Source organism: Lonchura striata, chromosome 13 (assembly GCF_050655825.1).
Source record: "Lonchura striata isolate lonStrDom1 chromosome 13, ASM5065582v1, whole genome shotgun sequence".
Lineage (NCBI taxonomy): Eukaryota > Metazoa > Chordata > Aves > Passeriformes > Estrildidae > Lonchura > Lonchura striata.
In genome coordinates, this window is record NC_140715.1 from 5365566 (window position 1) to 5392422 (window position 26857).

Genomic DNA, 26857 nt, shown 5'->3' on the forward strand with positions numbered 1-26857 from the left:
CATCAGCCTTCTGGAGCCCACAATCCACCTGCAGGAGCTGAGCTCTCCCAAGGGAGGGCAAAACAACCCCTGGGACAGTCCTCAGGTTCACACATGTGGGTCAAGTCTCCTCAGCCTGTTCATCTGCCATCTCAAATTAAGAGGGAAAAGCTGTAAATCTCTTTCCCACCAAATCCAGGAGAGAAAATCAGTCCCAGGCCCTTGGTGTTCCCATGCACTGACAGCAGGGTCAAGCCAACGCAGCATCTTCCAGGAATTTACTTGCAAAAATACCAACACATAACCACACTGTGATCTCAAAATATACTGAAGACTTAGTATGGGCCAAAATTTTACTTTCTCAAACTGAAGGTATAATACAGACATGTAAGACATGCAACACTGAGCCACTGCTCAAATCTTTGGAGAAATCTTTCCAGCAAAACTTTGCTGGCCTTTTTCTTAATATGAAATGAATAATGTCAGGGTTTTGAATGCAATTTTTAAAAAACAGACAAAAGGGTTTGACCTGAAATTCTCCACTTCCCTGCCATCCATCCAAAAAACTTCAGTAGGAACCACCCAAGCTGAATTCCAGTCCAATAGTTCAAGATTGGCACAGCTGTATGCAACCAGAAAACAGGAAACTAAAAGCAGTTAGGAGATGAGCCTGACTAAGAAATGTTGGCAAACCTTAATAAGTGTGGTGTCCCAGCCATCCTTCCTAACTTTAAGTAACTTACATTATTTATATTAAAATAAAAAAAAAAAAACCCACAATTTTTTACTACATATAAACTACTACAGTTGTTAAACATTATACTACTGTTTCACCCTCTGTGAAGTCTCACTGGAATGTCTGTGGTCTGGACGGGGTGCTGAGGAATCAATAGTTAAAGCCTTAGTCATGTTCCTCCTTGGCCTGTGCTCCTGCTGGAGAAGAGGCACCAGGGAAACCCTGGCAGGATGTGTGATCAGACTGTTGCTGAGCTGGGGAGACCATCAGCTTCAGTGTGACAGCCAGGAGGAGAAATCCAGCCCTCCTGCAGCCTCCTGACCCTTGAGGCTTGTGTGTCTCCCATGGGATCCCTGCTCCCTTTCACACACCTGCTTGGGGGCTGCTGTGTGCACCCAAAGTCTGCAGACGAGCTGAGGGTGTAGCAACCCATGACAAACTCCCAACAAGTCACCCACTATTTGAATTTTGCTTGCAGTGACAATCACTTGAAGCACACACGGGTTATGAGTGGCTGAGACTTCCCAGAATCTCCAGAGGAACTGCTAGATTGGATTGTGACAGTCTGTGGCTCTGAGTGCAGCTCTTCATGGTGATGCCTTGGACTGGAGTCGTGCAGCCAACTCCTGCCACACTCCCAGCTCATCCCGTGGCAGCTGCAGAGGGTCTCTCCCACCCTACAGCTCATCCGTGACCTGCTGCCTCCCCACCCATGTGGGGAAGGTGGAAGAGCAAAGGGAGGAGCACACAGGCTGCAAGACAGAGCAAAGGAAGGAGCAGACAAGCTTTTCCACAGCTTGGAAAACCTGGAAGACAAAACAAGGGTGGAACAGCTGGTTGCAACTGTGCACATCTGCCTCCAGCAGACAGCTGAAAGGTCACCAGCTCTGGACAAAGCCCAAATCCAGATTCTCAACACTGTTCTCTTTGCTCTGCAAAGTACCAAAGTGCAGCTCAGCCTCTGAAGCTGCCACAGCTTCCACCAGGCTGTGGGGAGAGGACACACTGCAGCACTGGGGCAAGGGATGGGGGGATGTTCAGAGGTCCCTCTGGGACTCCTCTGACTGTCCCAAAGCTGTACAGCCTGGCTGCCTCGGGCTGCAGGCTGACATTCCCCAAGCCTCTCCTCATTTCATTCTGTGTCTGCTTTGCAAAGTGCTCTCTGAAGCAGGTAAGGGCTGAAAAGTGGGATGTGGGCTCCCATCTGTGGATTTCCACAAGTCTTGCCCTTTCTGCAGGCTCAGGCAGCCTCTCAAGTGACTGCTCTTCCCTAGGTCCTGGGAAGAGAGCAGGCACCCCTTGCAAGTCCAGTGTTCCCAGCCTCCCACAAATGTAACAGGGGTTAGCACTCAAAACAGGGTCTGTCAGGAAAGGGGGCTGGCCTGGCACATATCACATATCACAGCCAGGAGTGCTCATAGATAATGAACAGATGATGTGGCCCAGCTGAGCAGTTGTTAAGCAGGAGCTCCATGATTTGGAGCAGAGCAGCTCTGTAAGGCCCACATAAGCAGAACATGGATTCTTGCTAGAAAGAGGACATTATTGCTGTAGTAGAAGCTAAGGGAAGCCAAGGCATCCCTGGTCCGTGGCTAACCATGGCCTTTCCATCTCCCTCCCAGAACTGGGGCTTGGTGGGAGAGATGGGACAGATGCTGAAGGGACTGAGGATCTCATTCATGTGGCCCTGAAGGGACTGAGGATCTCATTCATGTGGTCCTGAAGGGACTGAGGATCTCATTCATGTGGCCCTGAAGGGACTGAGGATCCCATCCATGTGGTCCTGAAGGGACTGAGGATCCCATCTCATGCTGCCCTGGTTTGCAGGCCAGACTCAGCAAGCCAGCAGCTATTACCTTCATTTATCAGGATTCCACAGCACCAGCTCATCACTGTGAGTTTCCAGTGCCACAGGATGGCAATTCAGGACAGCAACTCACTCCCTGCTCCATCCCCACTCTGCCCTGGGTCCTGCACAGCCCCTGGACCAGGAGGAGACAGGGCAGGGCTGGTTGGGAGGGAAGGAGAGCAGATACACCCCATCATCTGCTTTGGGATGATGCTGGAATTGCAGCAGGGCCAGCGAAGCCGGGCTGGCATCCACTGCGGGGAAGCACTGGTCCCAGAGAGACCGGGCAGAGATGCAGCAAAGTTTGCCCTGATTTTGTGAGGGGTTGGAAACCACACAGCAGCTCTTTCAGGGACAGGCTCTGGAAGTGTCCCAGCTTTTGTTGAAGCTGAATGGCTGGTGGGAAATTATTTATTTTTAATTTTCTTTCCTGCGTTAGGAACTGGAAAGGCTCCCGCTTCAGTTTTGTGTAACCACTTGGCTGCTGGGACACAGGAAGGCTCGGAGAAGAATCCTGCTGCCTAGTCAAGCATGAGCTTTTCCTCAAGTTCATGCTGAGCTGGGCTGCTTCCTGCAGCAGCCTTCCTTCTCCTTGCTGCTCTGCATCCCATTGCCTCCAGCTTAGCAAACACAGAATCATGGAATGGTTTGGGCTGGGAGTGCTGTTGAACTTCTTGGGCTAAAATGCCTACAGTGACATCCTTTGCTGTGATGGACCATGTGCTCTGAGCTCCTGTCCCCTGTGAGCAGGAATGGAAAGTGCCCAGCAGCCATTTGATGGCCAGGCTGTAGATCCATCCACAGCGTGGCTGCAGGACAGGGATGGATGTTCTTTTATGACCTGACTTAGCAGTGAATTTATAAAAGACAGGTGTCACACATTACCCTGCACATGGGCACGGTCAGGGCTCTTTGAGGAGACAATCCTGTAGAGACATGGAGAGATCACAGCCACGGTTCTTCTTTTTGAAGCACATTTCTTCCGTCTCATGTCTCTGCTTTGACCTCTGCCCTTTCAACATGGCTGAAAATAAAAACCTTCAACCATTCTCACTCTGAAAATCCTCATTTATTTTCCCCATGGGCTTGTTTTTTATATGATTTTGAAGACCTCATTATCATTCTCAGCCTCTCCTCTCCAGATTGTAGACCCTGCCTTCTTAGCCTGTTCTCAGAAGAAGCCCGTTCTCCACCCCTTTGAGCATTTTGCCTACCTTTTTCTGAATTTTCTCTAATTCTTTTACTTCTATTGCTCTGTTACAATCTGAACACAGGGAAAGCAGCATTGCATAGTGAACTGAAGATGTGGGCACACCAAAGATTTATGCAGCACCAACCTGCTCTGTACATCACCCCCTGCTCTGTGCAGGAGTCCCTCCCTGATGACACCAAGTTGAAAGTCACCTGCAGCATTCCTGCAGGCTGGAAGGGGCAGGGCTGGGCTGACCCCTCAGCCACACACCCATGCCAGAGTCACACTTTACAGAGCACCTGGAGCACTGATGCTCATTGCTCATGGGCTGCCGAAGCCCACCCTGGGTCGGGGGTGGCTCCATGTGGTGGAAAAGTCTCTCCTCCAACCCGTGCTTCCAAAGAAAGGCTCAGCAGCCTCTGTTGTTGGGTCTCAAGGCAGTTTATTGCAAGTTATCTAAAAGATTTTCTCCTCTGGCTGCTGTGGTTTGCTCACAGCTCAGGCAGAGGCACACACACACCCTGACATCCTCTCTGACCCCGACTGCTTCTTCTCTCCCCGCCAGGGCTGCTGCTCTCTTTTATATGGTACATTACGTGTTACATGTTTGCAGTTTTTCCCCAATGCCTATTACCTATATTAAACGGTGCTTTTCTATCTTTTATATGGTACATTACGTGTTACATGGTTACCGTTTTTCCCAATGCCTGTTACCTATATTAAATGGTGCTTTTCTACTCTAAACCAATCTGTGAGTGCCAACATCACCAAGAACATGGAGGTGAGGAAGGACAAAGAGGGAGGACAGGGCAGGCCCAAATCCCAAATCCATCTTAAAACCTCTGACCCCCATGTACAAAACCAAAACCCCCCTGTATCCCTGTACAAGACTTAAAACCCCCCTGTACAGCACCCAAAAATTCTTCCCTCTACTTTGTGACTACTTCTACTACAATATCTAAACTTTTGTGACTTCTTGTTCTTCCTGCAAGGTTGGTAAATCATTCCATGGTTCAAACCCAAAGTCACAGCTGTTTCCAGCTGCCTGCCAGGGTCTCAAATGCTTCTGACCAGGGCCTGGAACCTCCAGAAATGTCTGAGGGACATTTTGAGTTCCGACAATGGGCAATATGCTGTCCCAGTGATTTCCATCCATCTCTGCCAATGCAAACTGCAGGTCCTACATCCTTCACTTCCAATGAGGAAAAGAGGCTGTGGATAAAACATATCCCACAGACTAAAATAAACCAGCTACGTGCTAAAAAAAGAGCCTTTGGGTAATCAGAAATCACTGTGCATGGAACATACTTTTTCTTGAAACCAAACCCTACAGCTCCTTATTTTGAATTTTTATTAGAGTCCCCAGAGCAATTAGGACACATTGAGATCCAAATGACTCCTGCTAAACTTCATCCTGGGGAAACAACAGCAGCTTTTTGCTTATGGGAAGCAATAAAGCTGAGTCTTAAAAATCTTAACAGCTTTCCTGTTTGCACTCTTTTGCAGTTATTAAAACCGGGAAAAATAAAAGAAGATATATAGTATTTTTAATGTGTTCCTTTCCTCGTACTGACACCTTGGCTGGGCAGCACTTGGTGCACTGAGCCCTCCTCCAGCCCTGGGTGTGCAAACCTCACTGCTCCTCCTCAGGGGAAGCAGAGCTGTGATCTCAGGCCTGTGAAAAGGGGGAAAGCCCGGCCCATGTCCAGCCTGGGCTGCCCTGAAAGGAGGGACCTGGAGCTCTGGAGCAGGTCCAGTGGGGGCTGCAGAGCTGAGCCAGGGCCTGGAGCAGCTCCGTGCCCAGGAAAGGCTGAGGGAGCTGGGGCTGCTCAGCCTGGAGAGGAGCCCAGAGAGAGGGGCCTCAGCCCTGGCTGCCCCTGGCTGTCCCTGTGTGTCCCTGGCTGTCCCTGTGTGTCCCTGTGTGTTCCTCTGTGTCCCTGTGTCCCTGTCTGTCCCTCTGTCTGTCCCTGGGTGCCCCTGTGTCCCGTCTGTCCCCCTGTCTGTTCCTGTGTCCCCCTGTATGTCCCTGTGTGTTCCTGTGTCCCAGTCTGTCCCAGTCTGTCCCTGTGTCCCAATCTGTCCCAGTCTGTCCCAGTGTGTCCCAGTGTGTCCCAGTCTGTCCCAGTCTGTCCCAGTCTGTCCCTGTGTCCCCCAGTCTGTCCCAGTCTGTCCCAGTCTGTCCCAGTCTGTCCCTGTGTCCCAGTCTGTCCCAGTCTGTCCCAGTCTGTCCCAGTCTGTCCCTGTGTCCCCAGTCTGTCCCAGTCTGTCCCAGTGTGTCCCAGTCTGTCCCAGTCTGTCCCTGTGTCCCAGTCTGTCCCAGTCTGTCCCAGTCTGTCCCAGTCTGTCCCTGTGTCCCAATCTGTCCCAGTCTGTCCCAGTCTGTCCCAGTGTGTCCCAGTGTGTCCCAGTCTGTCCCAGTCTGTCCCAGTCTGTCCCTGTGTCCCAGTCTGTCCCCATGTTCCCCAGTCTGTCCCAGTCTGTCCCAGCCTGTCCCAGTGTGTCCCAGTCTGTCCCAGTCTGTCCCAGTGTGTCCCAGTGTGTCCCAGTCTGTCCCTGTGTGCAGCACTCAGAGCAGCCCCAGGCTCTGCTCCAGCCCCAGCGATGGCCCCGGAGCCCCGGGCAGGGCTGAGCCCAGGAGCTGCCCCTGCCCAGGAGGCAGAACTCCTGCCCTGGCAGTGCCAGCCCTGAGCAGAGGGTGCAGAGGCTGTGGCTGTCCCTGCTGGGGCCATTGCAGAGCTGTGAGCACAGCCTGAGTGCCCTGAGCTCTGGGATGGCCCTGCTGGAGCAGGGAGGGGCCACCAGGTGAGCCCTGTGGGCTCTTCCAACCTTCCCAAAGCTGTGGTTCCATGGGTCTGCACCCTCACTTTACACCTTGGTGACGTGGTAGGAGTCACTTAAGACTCCACAAAAAATGGGCACAGGGACAATGAGCTGATGGGTCTCCCAGGAGAAGTGTGAGCTTGAGGCAGAAGGTCCCGGATGTGGATCAGCATGGACCTGAATGTCGTTGTGTTCCAGAATGTCAGGTCTGGAATCTTCTTGGAATACAAATCCCAGGGTCTCTCAGCTTGACTGTGGGAGGACAAAGATCCTGCTGCAGTCACAGGGGTCTGATCCTCCTCCTGCAGAAAAAACCCTGACACCCTTGCAGACCTTGCAGGGCTCCCTGTGGATTGCTCCTGCAGGAACCCACTGCAATCCACAGGAATCCTCCCGTGGCTCAGAGAGAACCAGGAGCCTCCAGAGAGGGAACAGCAAAGGAGGGCAAATTTTGCTGCATCCTGGGGGAAGGAGGAGAAGGGCAGCTCCCAAGGGATGCTGTTCCTGCCTCTCCAACACAATGCTCCCACTCAGTGGGTTGTTTGCTGCAGGAGCCCACGGCACAGACCTCAAGCCTGCAGCTGTAAAAGGATCACAGGGACACCAAAGGATTCCAGCCAGCTCTTTCCTGGCATGGGAGAAAAAGTGGAGAAAAGGGGCAGAGGCCTTTTGTGCCCAGGCAGCCCACATCCAGGCAGCTCCCAGAGCTCAGAGAAGAGCTTGAGAGCAGGATGCCTGCTCTGGGTAACAGGTGAGTCCCAGTGGCTCCAGCCTTACCCTAGTGCAGAACAAACAGCTTGTACTCAGTCCATGCTGGGTTGAGTCCAGCTCAAGACAGGAGTTTTCAGGGTTTGCAGGCTCAGCTCAGAGTTGGCTCCATCCTCACCTGTGCCTCTCTGCTCTGGTGCTCACCTTCTCTGGAAGGGGAGTTTATAGTCTGATGGTCTCTATGGTTCAGTGTTTTTAATATAAAAATATGTTTATGGGGCCTTTCCACTCAGTTCTGTGCAGCATCATAATTGAATTCATGAAAACCCAGCTTTCCCCACAGCCAGGGTTACCTTCCATAAAAATCCACAAGAGTTGCAACTGCTTCTCATAACCCATAAATGGAAACAGTTTCTTCCCCTTTCCCTCCCTTTGCTTCATCCTCCATCCCCACATTCTCCCAGTACCCAAAATAATAAAACAGGGCTGGCAGCTGACTCAGACCCCAGAAAAGGAAATTCCTGCCATGCTGTCTGTCTACACTAAGCCCATGCAACGCCTCGCTGCAAGATCTCAGGAAGCAGCAGGCGAGCCCATCCTGCTTGTCCCCTGGGAGAAGCACCCAGAGGGATGGAATCCAGTACTGCAGAATGCAAGGGAGTTTTGGAAGGGAGGCAAACTCCCTTCACACTCCAACACATCCATAAACCTCGGAGATGAGGACCAGTAACACATCAGACTTTGATGGGGATCCTCTGAGCACAGAAGCTGGTAGACAACGTGTGCAGACAGATGGCTCCAGCCCAGGGGATGTGGGGACCAGCAGCTCTGTGAGTCCAGAATGTGCAGAGATGGCTGGGCACTGGCTCTGGGCTCCTTGGGAGCCAGTGTGACCCAAGGAGCAGGGAGCAAGGTCTTCCTGAGCATCTCCCAGACCCGTCAGGAGAGGAGGATGACAGCAAACGGACTTTTGTGGGTTCTGACATTAGAGAAAGATGGTTTGGAGCCAGCTGATGGTGTCCAAAGCTGACATCCAGCAACCTGCAACAGCAGATAACTCCTCACTCATCAGTGAGAGTGTGAAATCTCCCATTCACTCCACACAGCACTTCTTCATCCACAGGGAACCATCAGGAACAACCTGCTGGCATTAGTGTGAGTGAGAGAGCCACTCTGGAAACTGGAGAAGATCCTCCTTTGAGAAAGAGAGCAGCAAGCATTGTGAATGTCATTATATACAACTACAGAGATCTCCAAAGTTCTGCATTTCCACCCTGGACCATCTCCAGGTAAAACTTCAGTTTCTGTGAGGAGGGTGACCAGGCTCCCTTGGCAGAGAGGAATGGTCCTTGTTCTGCCAGCAGACTCAGCCCTGCTCTCCAAAGAGCTCTCCCTGCCCCTCAGTTAAGCATGATTTCTACTTGCCAGCACAGCTCTGTGCACATCACCTGCTTCAGGATTCCTGGATGCTCCTGGGTGTCACCATGTCAGCCTTGCAATGCCAGCTGGCCTCCAAACCAGGAGCATTGTACAAGGCACCCATGGACAGGTAGCAGAGACTTGACTGCTGAAGATGTTTGAGTCCAGAAAAGGCTGATGGAGAGTCCAGATAGGACTAATTGCTCTGACTGATTTCAGCAGGAACATGGGATCAACCAGTGTCCACTCTGGACCTGAGGCGAGTCATCCATCTGTGAGGGGACAGCTGGGTGACTGTCACACCAGGGGGGACTTTCTATTTCCATCTCAGTGAAGGAAGGGAAAGGAAGAGCAGCTTCCCTCACCCAAATCAGACTGAGATGCACTTATTTGGCTTGAAAACACAGACTCAGCCAAGATTTGCTGACAGCCAACAGGGCTGAAACTTCCCTGCCTGAGATTAGAGGGTGTTAGGGCACGAAATGTGGCAATTCCACTAAAGTCAGCAGCTCCACTTGGGCATAAAGCTGTCTGCCCAGAGGACCTGCAGGGAACAGCCTCAGAACATGAGATCTAATATGAAGGGACTTTAATACCTCACCAGGACCACATCAAAGCATTTGAGAGGCAAAGTGGAGAGAGGAAGCCACTACAGGGGAACAGACAGGACAATGATGTAGGAAAACCACTGTTCTCAGATGAGGATGTGAACATCAGCCCTTTTCTTAGTGAATACTTCACCCATAAGATCACCTCAGCAGGCAGGTCTAGTCCATAATTTCCACTTTTCCTTTCAAAACTGCACAAAACATTCCTATATAAAAAGCATGGGCCAAGTAAATCTTTTCAAGGCAAACAGATGATCACCAATCTTCTAAAAACTGCCTGCTGGCTGTAGAAAACCAAGGAGGCACCAACAGTTCATCATTCTTCCATGCTGGAGGAGTTTCTCACTCATTCTGTTCTCTGTAAAGGGTGTCTCTTTTGCAGCTAGCATGACCACTCTCTCCTTCCTCCAGCATCTTTCACTGAAGGAAAAATAGTCTGGGGCACACCTACATTTTTAATGGGTCCATCACATCTGTGTAGTGATGTTCTGTCTGCTCAGTCTCCCAGGCTGCACTCAGCAGGGTGTAGAAATGGCAGAAAATATAATTGCATTTTTATTCTGAGAACTTACAGGCTAGGATGGAATCACTGAAGGAAAAGAAGGATTTCTCTGCTCTATTAGGATGTGTTGAGTTATCATTATCTTTAACATGGCACAGGAGATGCTGCTCAGAACTTGGGTATACCAGAACTTGCTTGAATACATAGAAAAGCACTCTGAGTGAAAGTCAGCTCACCCAAATGTAGACATCTCCAGCTGAGCTCAGCCCCCAGGGTTCAGAGTCAGCAGAAAGGCTGTGTCTGATCTGCATCAGAAGTTTTGTTAAAGCAGAAGGATTCATCTGCTGTTCTCTGCCCCCCAGCCTGGGACAGCAGCCCCAGGTTGATGCTTCTGCTGCAAACACCCACATGAAAAACACGGGGCTGCTGCCCAGCCCTGCTGAACAGACCGGGGCTGCAAGGGCTTCCACAGGAACATCTTACTGTGACATGGCCAGATCTGGCCTCCCTAAGCATGGATGCCTCTGAGCAGCCTGAAATGCTGAAGCTGACTTGCTTTGAAAACACAGCAAGTTGTCCAGAAAGTGCAAGTGAAACCCTGGTGGAGCCATTTTGCAGTTCCTGTGCAGAGGCTGGACCTGCCCTTCATGGATGTGCTGGGTAACCGTGGTGAGAGCAGCGGGGTTCCCCTGAGGAAGGACTCCAGCAGGCACACCCCTGGACTGATGTAAAGGTGCTTTATAGGGACAAGGATGCTGCTTCTCCTCAGGGGAATTACCAAAAGAGCAAAAAGCTCATCAGGATGATGTAATTGCACCAGGACAGGGTTTTAACCACACCTGCTCTGGACCAAAAGGCTCTCCCGACCTCTGAGATGCCCTGCACCAGGTTTTGTGCAAGGGTAGGGCAGAGCTGCTACACCAGCCTGCAGTGGGGTCACTGTGCCTCTGACCAGACTCTTTAGGTGTTCTCAGGGCTTTCCTCCTGTTCCTCAGCCATCATTGCATTTGGGCAGCAGACAGTGGCTTTGGGAACTGATGAATTACGTGCTGGTCTGAGACTTTAGTGAAGCACAGAGAGGCCAGAGGGGTCTGCCAGAAATAAGTGTGCTGTAGAGAAGAAAGAGGTTCAGGAGCTGAGTGCTGCTCAGCCCGGTGACCCAATGCCACAGTGGCACACGGGGAGTGGCAGCCGGGTTTGCTGCAGGGGACAAGTGTGCAAACTGCAGCTGTGTGCCTGACACTGGGGATCTCTGACTGCTACAGTGTGCACAATCGAAGGGACAGTGTCCCCACAAGGTGCTGTTAGCTGGAGAGCAGTGGATCTTCTGCTCTTCTGCCTTCAGGAAATATCCAGCTCATAAAGTTCAGGCTTCTGCTACAGAACCATTCCCTTCATCTACCAGGTGCTGCTGGAATTTTGTGGCCACTTTTCTGCTCCCCTGCTCTGATGGCAGTAATAGTAACACATCTGCATTTTAGGTGTTGCTATCAAGCTGTGATCTTGCTGTGATCCTGCACATCCAAACCTCCTGCCTTTCACCTTGCTACTCTGCTCCTGGTCCCCAGGAAGCTCTGGAGCAACATTCCCACCAAGCATTTTGGAATCACCTCCTCTTGGACTTACCCCAGCTGGGGTACGCAGGAAATCCTGAACCTCTGCACACTGAACTCTCCCTGTTCTTGCATGGAAAAATGAAAAGACTCTGGAGGAAGCCTGGAAGGGTGAAAGGAGGCAGGTCCAAAAGTCTGGGATAAAAGTCTCTTGCTCTTTCCAGACAGTCTTATGGTTTGGGGTGAGGGATAATGCTCTCCCAGGTCCCAGCTGTGCATGCAGCAAACACCCTCTCACCATGCTGTGCTTTAGGGATCACCTACAGGAGAGGCACCTCCCCAGGCAGGGGGGACAGGATGGGCTCCAGTGCCACACACCTGTCCCACCAGCCCCTAGAAAAGCCACCAAAGGAAACTGCCTCAGCTGCTGCAGCAAATGAATTCTCTCTACTTCTGTGAGGAAAAACAACCCTGTGATTATCTGCTGCCTCAGTTTCCACACCCATGTGTGGAGAAAGCTGCCTCCTGGGTTCTGGGCAAGAGGGAGGGATTTCATGTTGAGGGAATACCAAGAGACCTGGATAAACTGCCTTGAAAGGACACGCGATGTCCTTTCCTGGAAAGGCAGGTTGACACTCCCAGCTGCAGGCAGGCAGCTCCTGTTTCCAAGCTCAGGACTCAGGTGAGGAGTGGCTTGAATAGCTGCCCTTGCCTGGTGCTGCTAACCTAGGAGGCAAAACCTAAATACTCATTAAGGCAGCACTTGGCAGAAACCCCATCCTCAATTACAAAAATCAATTCATTTTTGTATGAGCCTGAAGCCTTTGGGGCCTTATAATCTAATTAAATAAAGCTTTCTCACTTTCCTCTTGCCTGCTCCCCTAGCTTCTGTTGTACCAGTAAAGACAAATATATATTTTTAATTTAGCAGAACTCCTCTGCATCGTGTATCCCCTTCTGGCCAGAAACCCCTTCTGTTTCCCCCGTGCCTGTGTCCTGCTTGGGCAGGCTGCACCCACAGCCTGCTTGCTTTTGTTCCCAGAACTGCCAAAGCTCCAGGGGCCTGGTTCTGCTCCATCCACTCCCACAGGCTGGGTACCAGGGCCTGTCTGAGGAGCAAATATGTGGAATGTGGGAAGGAGCAGAGCTCCACACAAGGTGAGCTCAGCGATGGGAGTGGTGCCTCATGTCACACTGAGGGCAGGACTCATCCAAGGCTGCCAGCTCTGTCTTCCATGGAATACCCTGAGTTGGAAGGGACTCACAAGGATCATCCAGTCCAGCTCCTGGCCCTGCACAGGACAGCCCAGCCATGCCACCCTGTGCCTGAGAGTGTTGTCCAAATGCTCCTTGAAGAGCCAGGACATGCAGTGAGGAGATGCTGCTTTAGGAGATGCAGTGGGGAGAGGCTGTGGGTGACCTGGAGAAGGTGCCACAAGATCCCCAAATGGTTTGGTTGGAAAGGACCTTAAAGATCACCTCATTCCAAAGGGTCACCTTCCACTAGGCCAGGGCCTTCCTCTCCTCCTGTGTCAGCACCAGCCAACAGCAGTGGCCATGCTCAGAGTGGGCAGAGATCTCTGTGAGAGATCCCAGGCCCTGCTGTGCAGGAGGATGCAGGCAGCAGCTGCTGCTCTCTGCATGGCAGCACCTGATGCTTCCCTGAGCTGGCCTCAGACCAGCCAGTTCTGGATCAGGTGCTGGAAGAAGACTGGAAGGTACCACAGGGAGCTCTCTCTCCACCTCTATGAGGCTTTTGCCTAGAACTGTGTGAAATTTTTTGGAAAAATTGTTCACTTGCTGAAAATTGCGATTACAGTCCATCTAGACCTTACCTAGAGTTGTGATGCACTTGTGCTGAAACCACTGAAGAGCTGAATTTAAAACAAACAAACAAAATGTTGCAAGAACTGAGCTTTATGCCTTGACTTTGGAACATGTAACCAAATCCAGAAAACAAAAAAATGCAACTCTTCAATTGAGTTTGGTATCACAGCATTTCTCTACTATCTTACAATTTTTTAAAGATTTAAAAGAAAATTATATTTGGGTCAAATTTGTTTTTCAATATCAAGAAAACAATAAAGAGACAACTGCACATGGGGGAGGAGAAGCCAGAGAGGAGGCTGGGCTCACGTTATTTTCCCTGGGTTTTTCAGTATGGTTGGTGAACCGTGAGTGTATCAGGCTCTGGGGTCTGATGTCAGTTTTCCTGCTTGATGTTGATCAGGAGAACTCAGAGGCACATGCTCTAACCCCCAGAAAGGGGACACCACTGGGATTTCTCTCCTAGGTTCTGTCTTGAGGGGGAATTCAGTTCTCCATCCCAGGGCCACAGCAAGGCCACAGAGACAGGGCAGCTCCCAGGGGAGCTCAGCTGCATCGCCTGGAGGGACACAAGGATGGGCAGTGACCACACAAGACACCAAATCCAGCTGTGAGCCCCAGCCCAGCAAACACTTCACCCTGAAGGTCACAGAGCAGCCCTGTCCCCAGCATGGCCCTGCACATGGAAAGCTCCCAGAGACGCTGGGGGCCTCTGCAGAGCTGGAGAGCAGGAGACACAAAACCAGTGCCAGACTGGTGCTTTGGGAGATTTCCTTGGAACCAGACCATGTCCCATCCTGCAGAGGAAGGCAGAAAATCCTGGGATGAATCCATCCTACTTGGAAGGAAGCATTGCCCCTTCCCTGCCCCTGATGAGGTGTGTCACAGCAGCCACCAGTGTCAGGGCATCCCAGAGCACCAGCTTTGCTGGGAGCCATCCAGCACGTCTCAGAGAAGAAGGGGACATAGCAGAAGATGAGGCAAGGCTGGTGGCACACAGAGGTGACACCCTGAGCAGCTCCCATAGCACCTCAGAGAGGTGCTGGGAAGATCCCTTCAGGTGAGGTCTCCTCTTTTGGGACCCAGTGTGAGCACAGCTCCTGGCCAGGACATGGGGACGTGGGGATGTGGGGACGGTTCCTTCAAACAGCCTGAGAGCTGACAGTCTCACACCTGCCTGCCCTGCTTCTTCCACCTTCAGAACCACAGAGCTGAGAAACCGTGAGGGGAGTGAGGTGCTGAGAAGGAGGCAGGGGAAGGATTGGAGGGAATGTGAGCAGTGGTGGTGAAGAGGTAGGTCATGTGGCCAATGCTAGGCTGAGGCCCAGAGCCCAGAAAAAGCATGGAGAGTACAAGAAGGAGCTTGAGCTCAGCTGCAGAATGTCTGCTGAGGCTGCCTGCAGCTCCTTACTCCCTCTGGCCCAGCCTGGTGCAAGTGAGGGAGCACTGGGCTTGATCCAGTGATGGGCAGTGTTTGCTCTAGAGGGATCACCAGTGTCCCCACCCGGGAGCTGAGCAAGGGTCGGGGCTGTGGACTGCAGGGAAGGACCTCCCTGAGCATCTCAGCCTCTCCTGGAGCTCCTGCAGGAGCACAAAGCACAGCAGTGAGGATGAAGGGAGAGGTGGCCACCGTCCAGCTTGGACAGGGGCCTCTCCCCCATGAGCCCAGCCTGCCCCACCTGCCCAGGGTCACAGGAAACAGGGAGTGAGCCAGAACTGACCCTGTCCCTGTTACCCCACACCCTAACCACACCAGGAAGTACCACAAGCCTCCTGTGCAGAATCTACCCCTGAACCACCCCTATGGCTCCATCCAGCCACTGAGAGCCTGGATGCACTGAGCCTCCCATGGATTCTGTCCCAGCACATCCCTGGGAAAGGCATCCAAGGAGGATGATTTCACCTCCAGCAAATCTGGCAAAGAGGTGTGTGCACAGCAGAGACTGTCAGGTAGCAGAGCAAGCAGCACCCACAAGGGATGTGGCCACTTCCACCAGGAGATCACCCACTCCAGGGGCTGCTCACACTCAGTCTCCAAGGATTTCCCTCAGCACCTTGCTGGCAGTAGCCACAGCTCCCTCCTAGCCCAGGGAACATCCTTCTGGCAACTCCACCGACCTGTGCCAGTCAGCAGGGCCACACAGAGATGCCTGTGTGTGAATTTAACAGGAATCCATTTCCTTCTGGCAGCAAGGACCAGCTCCAGCTTTGTGCAGAACCACGGACACTGCATGGGGCAATTTCAGATTTCAAAGGAGACTTTTCCCTTGAGTTGCTTTGACATGGTGGCCTGACATACCCAGCACTGTGTGCCTCAGGACAGGCACAGAACACACAAACCCATGGCATGGAAGCTTGTGAAGCTGTTGGATGGTGGGAACTTCATTGCTGGGAAAACCCATGGAGGAAGAGGACAAAAAAGTGTCAGGTGGTGGGATGGAGAGCAGAGAAGCGATGGTACTGTGGGTTGAAGTCCAGGAGAGCAATTCAGGGTATTTCAGCAGGGAGATGAGAGGTGAGGAGCACCAGTGGGGAGAGCAGAAAGCCAAGACACCTGTGAGGGCTTCATGTGAAGAGCCACGTGATGGGCCAGACAAGGACGACAGCCTGAGGGTAAGTCCTTGTCTTGGGCACCTCAGAAGCTGGTCTGAAAGTGCTTGAGTCCCTCTTGCCACCCTCTGTGGTGCTCTCATGAGTGGCCTCAGTGGTCTCCATGAACTGGAGTTGCTGCTCCCCATCACCACCTCCCCCATGCAAGCAGGACACGGAACAGGCCTGGTGGTCACACAGAGGTTTTTCCTGGCAGAGCTCCTCTGTCCCCTGCCCAACACTGCCATTGTCACCTTGGCAAAGTCATTTAACCATGCCAAGCCTCAGTTTCCCCAGAGAATAATCCAGCCACATACTAGGGTGGGCTGAAGAGTGATAATGTGCTGAGAGAAGAGGCAACTCAGTATTAATGCAGAACTATTTGGCTTCCAGCCTCACACCCCTAAAGGGATCTCCAGGGAAAACCACCCACTTCAACTCCACTTGTGCCTAACTTTTAGGGGGAAAAAAGGCACAGAATGAGAACCATCCATTTTGTGAATTAGCCTTCTCTCTGACTGCCCCTCTGGACTCGGCCACCCACTTTCAGACTTTATCCATTGTTTGCTTGGACTTGTATGGGAAAAATCACATTAAGGAAAATCCTATTGAATCACAGACTTTGGAACTGTTGCAATGTACAATTTGACAAGGACATGGGGATTTAACATATTTTTAAAGCAAAAATATCTAATGATAATATGCTCCACTCCTGGCTAAAAACATTATCTACTGGCATGGGGGGAATTAAAGCCATAATGCCAGCTACTATAATGCAGGCCTGGAACTCCATGCAAATATTATCCTGATCCAAGAGCTACAAAGCTCTGTTTATCCTAGTAATTAATTCTGTCTTATGTTTAGTGATACAATTAGAGAAACACTGCCATTCTGATGGGCTTGCTTCCACCAGTGCCTTTTACTATATTTACATGCCCACAATAGGCTTGGTCTCACAGAAAAGGGTGAAATTGCATTTATGGAGACAATGCCACATGCATTCCCAAAGCATTTTAGAGATGTAAAGTTAGGCTCCAAATTGCATGTTTATTGTGTGAACACACAATGAGCTTAGATTAAATATTGACTAAAGCCAGCCTAACACCCAAAATAATGAAGACGAGCACAATAGTGTGATTTACTCTCAGGTGCTAGAGAAATACACATCTGTAACATACAACATGCCCTTCCCACAGATATACTCTTTGTATTCTAGCTACCCTTAGGCAGGAAAATTTCATTCTCATAAATTATGGATTTTCTTTCCCAACTGCCAACACATCCATATTACCGGTTGCAAAGCAAACAAATATAATAATAAAAAATAATAATTAAAAAATCCATTCCCCTGACACAGTGACATGCAGGTGACTGGCTCCTTGAATCCTCAAAGTTGAGGCAGCAAAATGGAAGATAAACATGGCTAAAACCAGAGCATCCTTTCCCTTTTGTCCCCCAAGGTGTGGGAGCCAGCAGGGAGGTGTGGGCATGGCAGGTATCCTTTCAGAAAGTACTCCCAGCCCTGGCTGTGTGCAGAAAACTATCTGTCCTTCTCACGCCTTCCTCCTTCCCAGACTTGTGGAAGAAATTCAGGGAGACGCAGACGTTAATAGAACAATTATGGTAATAACCCAGTGCTGAGTGGGGGGAACGCACACCCTTCCCAGCAGCTCGACCTCTAAATCCTCTAATACGGCACCGCTTCATTCAAGATTAAAAGAAATTGTAACCCAGCAGAGACAAAAAGACACGGGAGGCAAGGCAGGATCTCACTCGGCAGCGAAGCCCCACTCCAGTCCAGATGCAGTCATATCACTTCAGCTTCTCTGTACCATCTCCATGACAACCATGTAATTTGGATGCAATAACCACTGCCGAATTGATCTTTAAATGTAGCTTTGCTATAAAACATAATACTGAACGTGTCAGGCTCAGGATAAAGAGAAGTAGCCCCCTACTATTGAGGACTGTGATTTAAGAAACCCCCCCCCCCCCTTTAATTTTCAGCTTCAATAATTGCGTGTGTGAGTGGATTTTAAAGGCAGGGGCAGCAAAAACCATTTGTGTGTGCGTGTACGGCACGCTTTGGGGTAACACTGCGAATGAGACACCACACTGAGAGCTGGAAAAATGTGTCAGTGTATATCCAGAGAATGGGCATCTTCCCCCACACACACACACACACACACACACACACACACGTACCAGTCAGTCTCCAGCCTCTGAAGCATACAGCTGATGCATCAAATAATCCTAATAAGAATCAAACCCAGTATAACTAAGCAAAATAGGAGGGGGGGATCGATGTACAGCATGACAATGAGAGCCCGGGAGCTCGCATTGGCACTTACCCGAGCAACGAGCTGTTTGTTTTTTGGTCCCTTCACAAATGCAGCTCCCTTTTCTCTTCAACAATCCATGCAAAATAATCTGCAGTCCCACCGATGGAGGAGTGGCCCCGTCCCTCCCCCTCCGCCACCTTCCTAGACCTCCCCGTTATTGGCTTCCTTCTCCCTTCTCTCCTGCTCTCCCTCGCTCGCTGGCGATGGTTACACCTCCCAGCCTTCCCCCAAGGTGTCGAGAGACTGCTGGGGATCCAGCAGGCAGGGTGGGAGGGACGGGCAGAGGGGGAGGAGGCGTGAGCCATGGTGAATGGACCAGGGAAAGGATGGAATAAAGCTCTGGCTGGCGAAGCCCCCGGCAGAGCCCCTGGCAGGAGCAGAACCGCCGCTGGCTGGGAGGCTCCGCTGGCAGCGCAGGAGCTGCCAGGGATGTCCCCGGAGAGCTGGGGCTTGTCCCCCCACGGGCACCTGCAGGGTGCTGAGGGATTGCTCTGCTTCCTGCCAGCAAATCCTCACCCTGCGAATTGACACTGGCTTGAAGTTTTGGGTTGAAATCCTGCCAAACGCTCTTGGTATCTTTAACAACCGATACGCTCCCAAACACAGACGTGCAGCACTGGAAATGCCTCAAGGACCCACCTTGGTGCAGACCCCAGCACTGCAGGTTGGGTTGCTCCGTACCTCTGGACACTCCCACCTGCTGCAGCTCCATCCCACCCCACCCCATCCCATCCCATCCCATCCCATCCCATCCCATCCCATCCCATCCCATCCCATCCCATCCCATCCCATCCCAGACTCCAGCAGCAATGCTGTCCCTGTGCCTGCCAAGCTGCCCCCAGAGCCTCCCCCAGCACCGTGGGCTGACCTGGTGCTGCTCAGCACCACTGACACATCTCCATCCTGACAGCTCTTGCATGCCCACGGGCTTACCCAGGAACCTGGCTCACCAAGAGGGCTGGGGATGCAGTGTGGGGTGGAGAGGCACAGGGACACAAGGCTTTTCCTGCTTTAGGGCCCTTTTGCCAGACTAACAGAGCAGTGTTGAGGGCAAACACTGTCCCTTGGCCTCTTGCTGGCTGTAATACAATGGGGGTTTCTGTGGGTGCACAGATGAGGGGTGCTGGGTGCTCTCTGGGTCACATTGCCCAGCTGGAACACAAGCCAGTGGTCCCTTAGGCTGGGCCAGCTGGGACAGTGGCCAGCTACAAGGATCCTTCCCCCAGAGCTGGCACACACTCTACTGGCATCACCCATGTCCTGTGGCACACAGGAACCAGGATCTGCACCCTGACTGCCCCGCAGGGATGTGGGGTCCAGGATCACAGAGGGGCTGGAAGGCACCTGAAACCACCTTGTTCCAGGCCAGGCCATGGGCAGGGCCACCTTCCACGAGACCAGGGTGCTCCAAGCCCCATCAAAGCTCTGGGTGAGGAAGAAGGGTTGGGTGTCTGCCCAGATCCCTTTCCTGATTCCAAGGAGAAAACCTCTCCCTAGACCCCTGTCTCTTGGAAAACTCCTTCCAGGGGACACAGATTTCTGAATGAGCAGACAAATTCCCAACATCCCAAATTAAAAATACCATTACAACGTACAGCCATACATCTCAACACTGCAGCAGAGCCATCAGGTGAAATAATGTCCTGGAGCAGCTCAGCAGAACACGGCCAGAGATCCTTCCAGCAGGGATACCCCCAGCACAGCACACAGGGTTGTTTGCCAGGGAGAGGATTGGTAATGAACCATGTAATGAGCACCCTGCAGCTATACTCAGGACTTTTCCAACAAATGCAAGCCTGAGTGAAGATTACTGTGCTGGAGAGACACAAAAATGGACCTTGTAGCCACAGCCAAGAAGCTGGGCAAATCCAGGTGTGGGGCTTCTAACCTCCCACAGGTTCCCTTCATCAAAGAGATTTGATTAACACCATCATAAAAGTCTGTCCTGCTGCTCTTTCTGATCATCTCTAATGTATTTGTAATCAAACAATTATTAGGTAAGGGTGCTTTAGCAAAAAAAAAAAAAAAAAAATATATATATATATATAAAAGCACAATCAATATTTATCAGTCTGTTGTGCTGTTCAGTTCTGAAGGCAAGGAACAAAATCCAATTTCTGCTCAGGCAGTCCTAGGAAATGACATTTTGCAGCATGAGAAAACGAGGTTCTAGTTTCTAAGAATATATCCACTAGTGGGTTCCAAATAACTGTGTTATCAATCATTCTGCTGCTGGAATGAGCGTATCAACAGCTGGATTCAGGGAGACACCTCCTCTCCTCCCTCTGGCAGGGCGGTGAGCCTGTTCCTGTCATTGATTGGGCATTCCCAACAGCAACAGGGTACAGAGATTTCTCCTGCTACATCTCTGTCAGGTGCCTCCAATATGTCATAATATTTTCTTCCAATTAAGAAAACTCCTAAACTACAGCGATTCTGTGTGTGCTGCTGAACTGTCTGGATTTTTTGCCACCTGTGACATGAGTTCTCTGAGGAAGAGGGAGCATCCTGAGACAAGGACACCCTCCCTCCACCCCAGCATCAGGGAGGCCACCCCTCAAACCCCCAAACAAGCCAAAGCACCCCCCGTGAGCCTGCCAGGCAGCAGGGAACTGCAGGCACCACAGGTAAACATGCCTACACATCCAGACCATGGGAATGCTCCAGCTAGGCTGAGGGCACAGGGGGACACCTGGATAAATGATAGCAGCGTGTGGTCCTGAGAGGGTTCATGCTCCTGTAGGCCCATGGGATCCACCAAACCTGAGCTCCAAGGCTGGCAGCTCCACAGACTCTGCTCCCCCTTTGAGTGGAGAAGACAAGACCACCTACCCTGCAGCCCCACAGGCTTTATTGACTTCCCTCACCATTTAAAAAGTGCCTTAACTGCAGCTTAATGCCTTTGCTTCTGAAGTGCTGAATCCCCATTACAAAGAGTTTTCCAGGCATGCCCTGCTCTTGGTCCTTGCTGTGGCACACAAGGACACTTCTGGGTGCTGTTAAACCTTCTCAGTTTTGATTATTAAACTATTACGGGTGTTCTTTTGTACCCAGGAATGAGCCTGTTTCTCTGTCCTCACATAGCTGTTTGTCTCAGGAAATCCCTTGGATTTTCCAGCTGGGATTCACTAATTTTCAGCACAAGCCACTTTGCTGGAGGCCATAATTAGGAGAAATCTGTATGAGAGCCTTGCTTCGTGCAGGTGGTGTGGACAGGGGGATGGGGAGGGGGATAACAGCCCCTCTGAAGAATAAGGGCCAGTCCTTGAGAGCCTTTGTCTGCATTTCTCCTACACTTGAGATCAGTTCTTTGTCCTGGGTGATGTCTGTCCTTGGAGGTAAGGTGTGGCCAGAAGGTCCACACCTGGAATTTCTGCATCCAGCTGGGCTGACACAGGTGTAGGCAGAAGGCAGAGAGCTGCACCAAACACCTCACCCTGAGACAGACTGTCCAACAGCAAACTCACTCACAGGTGGAGCACCTCCAGCCCAGGAGCTGCACCTCAATCCTGTGTCTGGGGTCACCCTGCCCCCACTGGCTCTTCCTACACAGAAAATCCCAGTGACTTCAAGAATGTTCCCCTGGGAGCTTTTCTTTCCCTCCAGGCTGTGACCAGCTTGGATATACATTCAAGTGAAACTTGTTTAGGGCTCCACAGGGGTCTGGTTTTCTACACCACAGTTCATCCTCTGAGCTCCTCAATAACGTTCTGGCTGCTGGGCCAGGAGTCAGAGTTGAGTGCTGGCCTGGCCAGCACAGCCACCAGAGCCCTCTGGAAGTCCCAAGGACAGTGTGCACTCATCTCCTGTGCAGGGATTAGTCACCACTCTTGCCCACACTAAAGAAATCTCCATGTGCCATGGAGGATTTTGATTCCCTGCCCAGTGTAGGCACTTCTGCCTGGGAAATCCCAGCCTGGAATATGACAGTCATCATTCCTGGCATTTCAGCTTTTGGCAGAAGGTAAGATTGATGGTGCTGGATGAGCACTCTGCTCACTCTCCATCTTCCTTCATGGGAACTTTCAAATGAGTCACTGTCCTCCAAAACACCATCGTTCCTCTGCCCACAGGGGCTTCTGAGTGTATGAATTTGCACTTGTCTTCCTGAGAACCCATTGCTGACACAAAATCAGCTCCCCAAGCAGACCTGACCACTCACAGCATCTGACTTGTCCTAATTTCAGTAACATTTAGTGTATGAAAACTGTATCCTCAGCAACTGATGAGAGTGAGCAGGTCCTTGGAGGTCCCAGAGGAAGTCTGGTGTTCTTCTCACTACAAGGGGTCTGCAGCATCTCTTCCGTCTTTTATTATACCCCAGTGTTAGGAGTCTCCCCCTCTCTGCCATCCCTCATCTCACCTAAACAAATGCCATCCTATTTTGTTGGCCTAACTTCATAGAATCATAGATGGACTGGGTTGGGAAGGACCTTAAAGCCCATCCAGTTCCACTCCCTGCCATGGGACAGCTTCCAGTAGCCCAGGCTGCTCCGAGTGTCCAACCTGGCCTTGGGCACTTCCAGGGATGGGGCAGCCACAGCTTCTCTGGGCACACCCTTCCCCAACACCCAGGTACTGCCATACATGAAACCATTCAAGGTAGTTTTTCTATTCCTAGACATGTACAAACATTTCAGTTTACCACTTGTCATTTAATGTGCTGCCTGGTTACTGATGGAGCAAGCATCTTTCCATCCCCTCAGCAGGACAGGGACCCATCAGGCTGCTTTTCTCTTTGACTGGACACCTTTTTTTATTTTTTTCAGTATCAGAGCAGAGTCTTTGCCAGCTTCATCTAAAACCATGCAGCATTTATTTTCTTTCTGACATACATGCATATAAACACACACACATGTACACTCCCTAATAGTCCTTAATGCCACCAAACATAATTTTCATTGACTGCTCTTCCAGATTAGCCTTCTAGGTCTCTGCATTATGTAACAGTTAATTCATTGCTTTTGTTACCAAATCCTTTCTTTTCCTGTTTGTGTTTTTATTACTGCTATTATTTCTGACTTTCTCTTCCTTAACAATGATAGATTCTTAGCTAAGAATATCTTCAATGGCTGCAGAACTGTGTGCATGCTGTGGAGGAGACAGCATCTATCAAAGTTTTCTTAAACAACCCTCATTTAGAGTACCCATTATTTTTTCTCATTTTTTCCTCCAGTCATTTCTTGATTGCAATTGTTCCCAGCTTAGGAAAATTGACCACTTTCAAGTGCCTTGCATACATACTATCAATTTAGGATCACATTCTGTTCAAAACAAATGCAATTAGGGCATTTAAGCAACCATTAATTCTGAGTTCAGTAATCAATTCACCTTTATCTGTCCAACTGAGGCCTGATCCAGAATCACACCAAATTCACTGCAATACTTTCAGTAACAGAAAATTATCATCTGTCATTTTTAGAAACTGTGGGGCTGCGCATTGGCAGCGGCACGAGTCCTTCAGCATCTATCCCTGAGGCTGGAAAGCTGTTCTGGGAACATGGATTTTCCTTCACTTTGTTAGGAAGCTGTTCAGGGAAGCTATTTGCCCATGCCCCTGGTTGGATCTGGCTGTCTGCAGGGATCATCTGCACCGGGGCTGATCTGCCCCAGCCTGAGTGAAGAGCAGCCCTTGGTGGAACACTGGGATGTGTTCTTCCTCCAGTACAGCAAGGATGTGGAGCTGTTGGAGCAAGTCCAGAGAAGGCACCAAGCTGATCAAAAGGATGGAGCAGCTCCGCTATGAGGAAAGGCTGAGAGGGTTGGGTTTGCTCAGCCTGGAGAAGAGGAGGTTTTGGGGTGACCTCACTGTGGCCTTCCAGCCCCTGGAGCATTTCCAAGAGAGCTGAGAGGCGTGTTAAAGGGTGTGAGAACTAATTGCTGCCTGTGAGCAGGTTCTGGAGCATTGATGTGAAGGGGCAGAGAGCAAAGGAAGGAAAATTTGCTGTTACTTGAGACAGAGGAAGTGAGGATGCTTCAGCTGTGTGAAGAGAGGCCCTGGATCTTGCAGGCCAAGGACTGCTCAGCCTGTGGGATTAGGTACAGTGACCAAGGGCAGCAGAAAACTCAGGCCAAGGCACTGGGGAGCACTGACTGACTGGAGGTGCTGGCCCATCTACCCTCACCTTTAAGGCTCATTGTCTGTCTGAGTCACCTAGAGGCTCTGGTTTTTGAAAGGCTTGGGATAGGGAAAGGGGGAAGTTTTTGAAACGATTTTTGAAGTTATAAACCTGATTTTGATTATATTCACAGAAACATAGGATGGTTTGGGTTGGTAGAGATCTTAAATCTTTTCTTGTTCCATCCCTGCCATGGGCAGGGACATTTTCCACTAGAGCAGATTGCTCAGAGCCCTGTCCAACCTGGCTTTGAACATTTCCAGGGATGGAGTGTCAATAACTTCTCTATTGTCTATAAAATAAATAAAAAAAAAAGTTGATAGACATTTGCAGATGATGGCAAAGGGAATTCAAATGATCTGATGTTCTACTTAAGCTTAGCAGTCAGGTCCTGGCTGGGAGAAATGTGGGACAGAAACACAGGGGCCCACAATTATCAGGGGGACAATTAGCAGTGATGAGGTTTTACATAAGCAGAATCCCAGCACCTTCTTTGCTCTGTGTGTTCCTGAGTTGCCAGAAGGGGTTCAATAAGAGGGACATTTTGGGATGTTGATGGAGAGATGACACAGATGCCAGTGAGCTGCCATTAGCTGTGTGCCCTCAGGACTGTTGCAGCATTTAGCCTTGTGGAAATGACCACTGCAACTGGGGCAGGAGCACAAGGGCGAGACTGAAGCTGTTACAGACACCCAGCAGCACTAATGGCACTGGAAGGGGCAAAGAGCAAATTATTCAGTGGCTGGGCTGAGGGAAAAAACCAAAACTATTTCAGATAAAGCAATTAGTTATAGCCCAGTGTTTCACCTCCTTTGAGCTGGGGGTCAGGGCGAGAGAGTGATCTTCTGTAAGAAGGGAGATGAAAAACAGTTTGACAATTTAGGAAAAAATCAATTTCAGCAAACTATCAGAAGACCATTCACAATGAAGAACTACAACTGCAACTTCTTTTTTCCCCTGTATGGAACTCCAGCAGGAACCTGTGAACTTGTTGAGCCAACAAAATATATTTCATTAGCAAAAAAACACTTGTTCATTTTTTTTTCATTCATTTCACTTCCAGATATTTTTCTTCTGTTCTAGCTGAGCTGAATTTCTCTGAGGCACCACCAAGGGAGAGTTTACTACATGGGGACTGGGAAGGAAGCTGGGGTAGGTCTGGAAAGCTGCAAGGGCACATCTGCTGTTGCCATCACTGATGGCATCAAGGGCACAGCCATAACCAAGCTTGCTTTCTCCATCCTTCCAGACACTTACAGCTAATCTCACCAAGGCTCAAGTTTTTTTCCAGCTTCTGGATCACAGGATAGGTTCCCAGGGAGTTGGTGCCCCTGGGGCTGCTCCTCACCATGGCACGTGTCTGCAGCACCGAGGATGGAGCCCTGTTCCCAGAGTTTATCCCTCCTCAGCCACAGGCCGGGAGGGACTGAGATGCAGTTAAGCACTTCCCCAGCCTGCACTACTTTTTAGCTCAATTTCCATTTCCTAAACCACTGCTGACGTCTGTCTAAATAATCATTATCTCCACAACCACGCTGAGTTTTAGCTTTGCTGAGCATCTCACAGCAGATTTGGAGCTTTGGAAAGGATGCTGAGCTTAAGAAGCTGCTGCTCAGTGTGTCTGTCCCATCTCACTGACTGTTTTTCCCAATGCACACACAAACACACAATCTACGTGCACGTGTGCTCTCTTTCATGTGAGCTGCCTAAGTGAACACTTGCTGTCAGATCTTCCAAGCCACAGCACATTTTTAATCAGTCAGATAATTCAATCATTCATTTCAGACCTGCCCTGCACAGCTGTCATTTGCAAGCATCAAAGCTTCTCTGTCAAAAAAACCAGGCAGGCTGGGGGCTCATTCAGGCATCGCTGTTTCAAAGTGCTGAGGGGGGTGCAAAGGAAAAGAACTAACAGGATGGATTAAATGAACTTATTAGAAATACTTCTGAAGCTACTAGCCAACCGTCCTCAGCAGACAACAATGGCTTGGCACAAGGGCAGCTCAGGCATCTGCAGGATTTGTAAGATATTTGCAAATCTCACTCTTATGTTGCAGAGAGGGGAGAATGGAGGCGGGGGGTGTCACATGCAGCTTCCTGCCTGAGATGCTCAAAGCCACCGAATGGGATTTGGATGTCTGGTTCTCATTAAAATTAATGGAAATTGGGTGCCCAGACCTACAGGCAGATTTCAAAAGCTGTGTCTCCATCTATAATTAATGTTCCCAACAGAATGACTAAATATTTATACAATAATTCACATTATATGCAAAGTGAGAAAGGTGCCTCTTGGAAGATCAGGGACCCAGAGAAGGAGAATCTGATGGGGTGTCGGGCTTAATCCATGTTGTCTCTTGTTTAAAGCTCTTCTACTTGCAAATCTCCAGCAGCTCCCATTGGATAAGCACCTGGGTGGTAGCTCAGCGACGATGAAGTTCTCAGGGTACAATGCAGCAAATTAAAATGGCAGATTAACAGCTTTCCTAGGTTCTTTTTCTCTCCCTCCCCACAGCTCTGACTTCCTTCATCAACTCACTTCATCTCTGCAAATCCCAGTTTCCAGCATGAAAAGTGCTCAGTGTTGTTACAGGAGTGCAGTTGGAGCTCAAGCCAT

General features: G+C 50.4%; 1 protein-coding gene across 2 annotated transcripts in view; it reads right to left on the reverse strand.

Moving 5' to 3' along the window:
- The window catches only part of PSD2 (pleckstrin and Sec7 domain containing 2), a 75203-nt gene that overhangs the window by 36831 nt on the left and 11515 nt on the right, over positions 1 to 26857 (reverse strand). Inside the window, exon 1 of one of the 2 annotated variants that reach the window (XM_021531867.4) lies at positions 18134 to 18435. The exons of the other annotated variant lie outside the window; for it this stretch is intronic. The gene's annotated coding sequence lies outside the window, so the exon portion shown is untranslated. Of the gene's footprint in view, positions 1 to 18133; positions 18436 to 26857 lie in introns of those variants that run through there. 2 annotated transcript variants of the gene reach the window in all.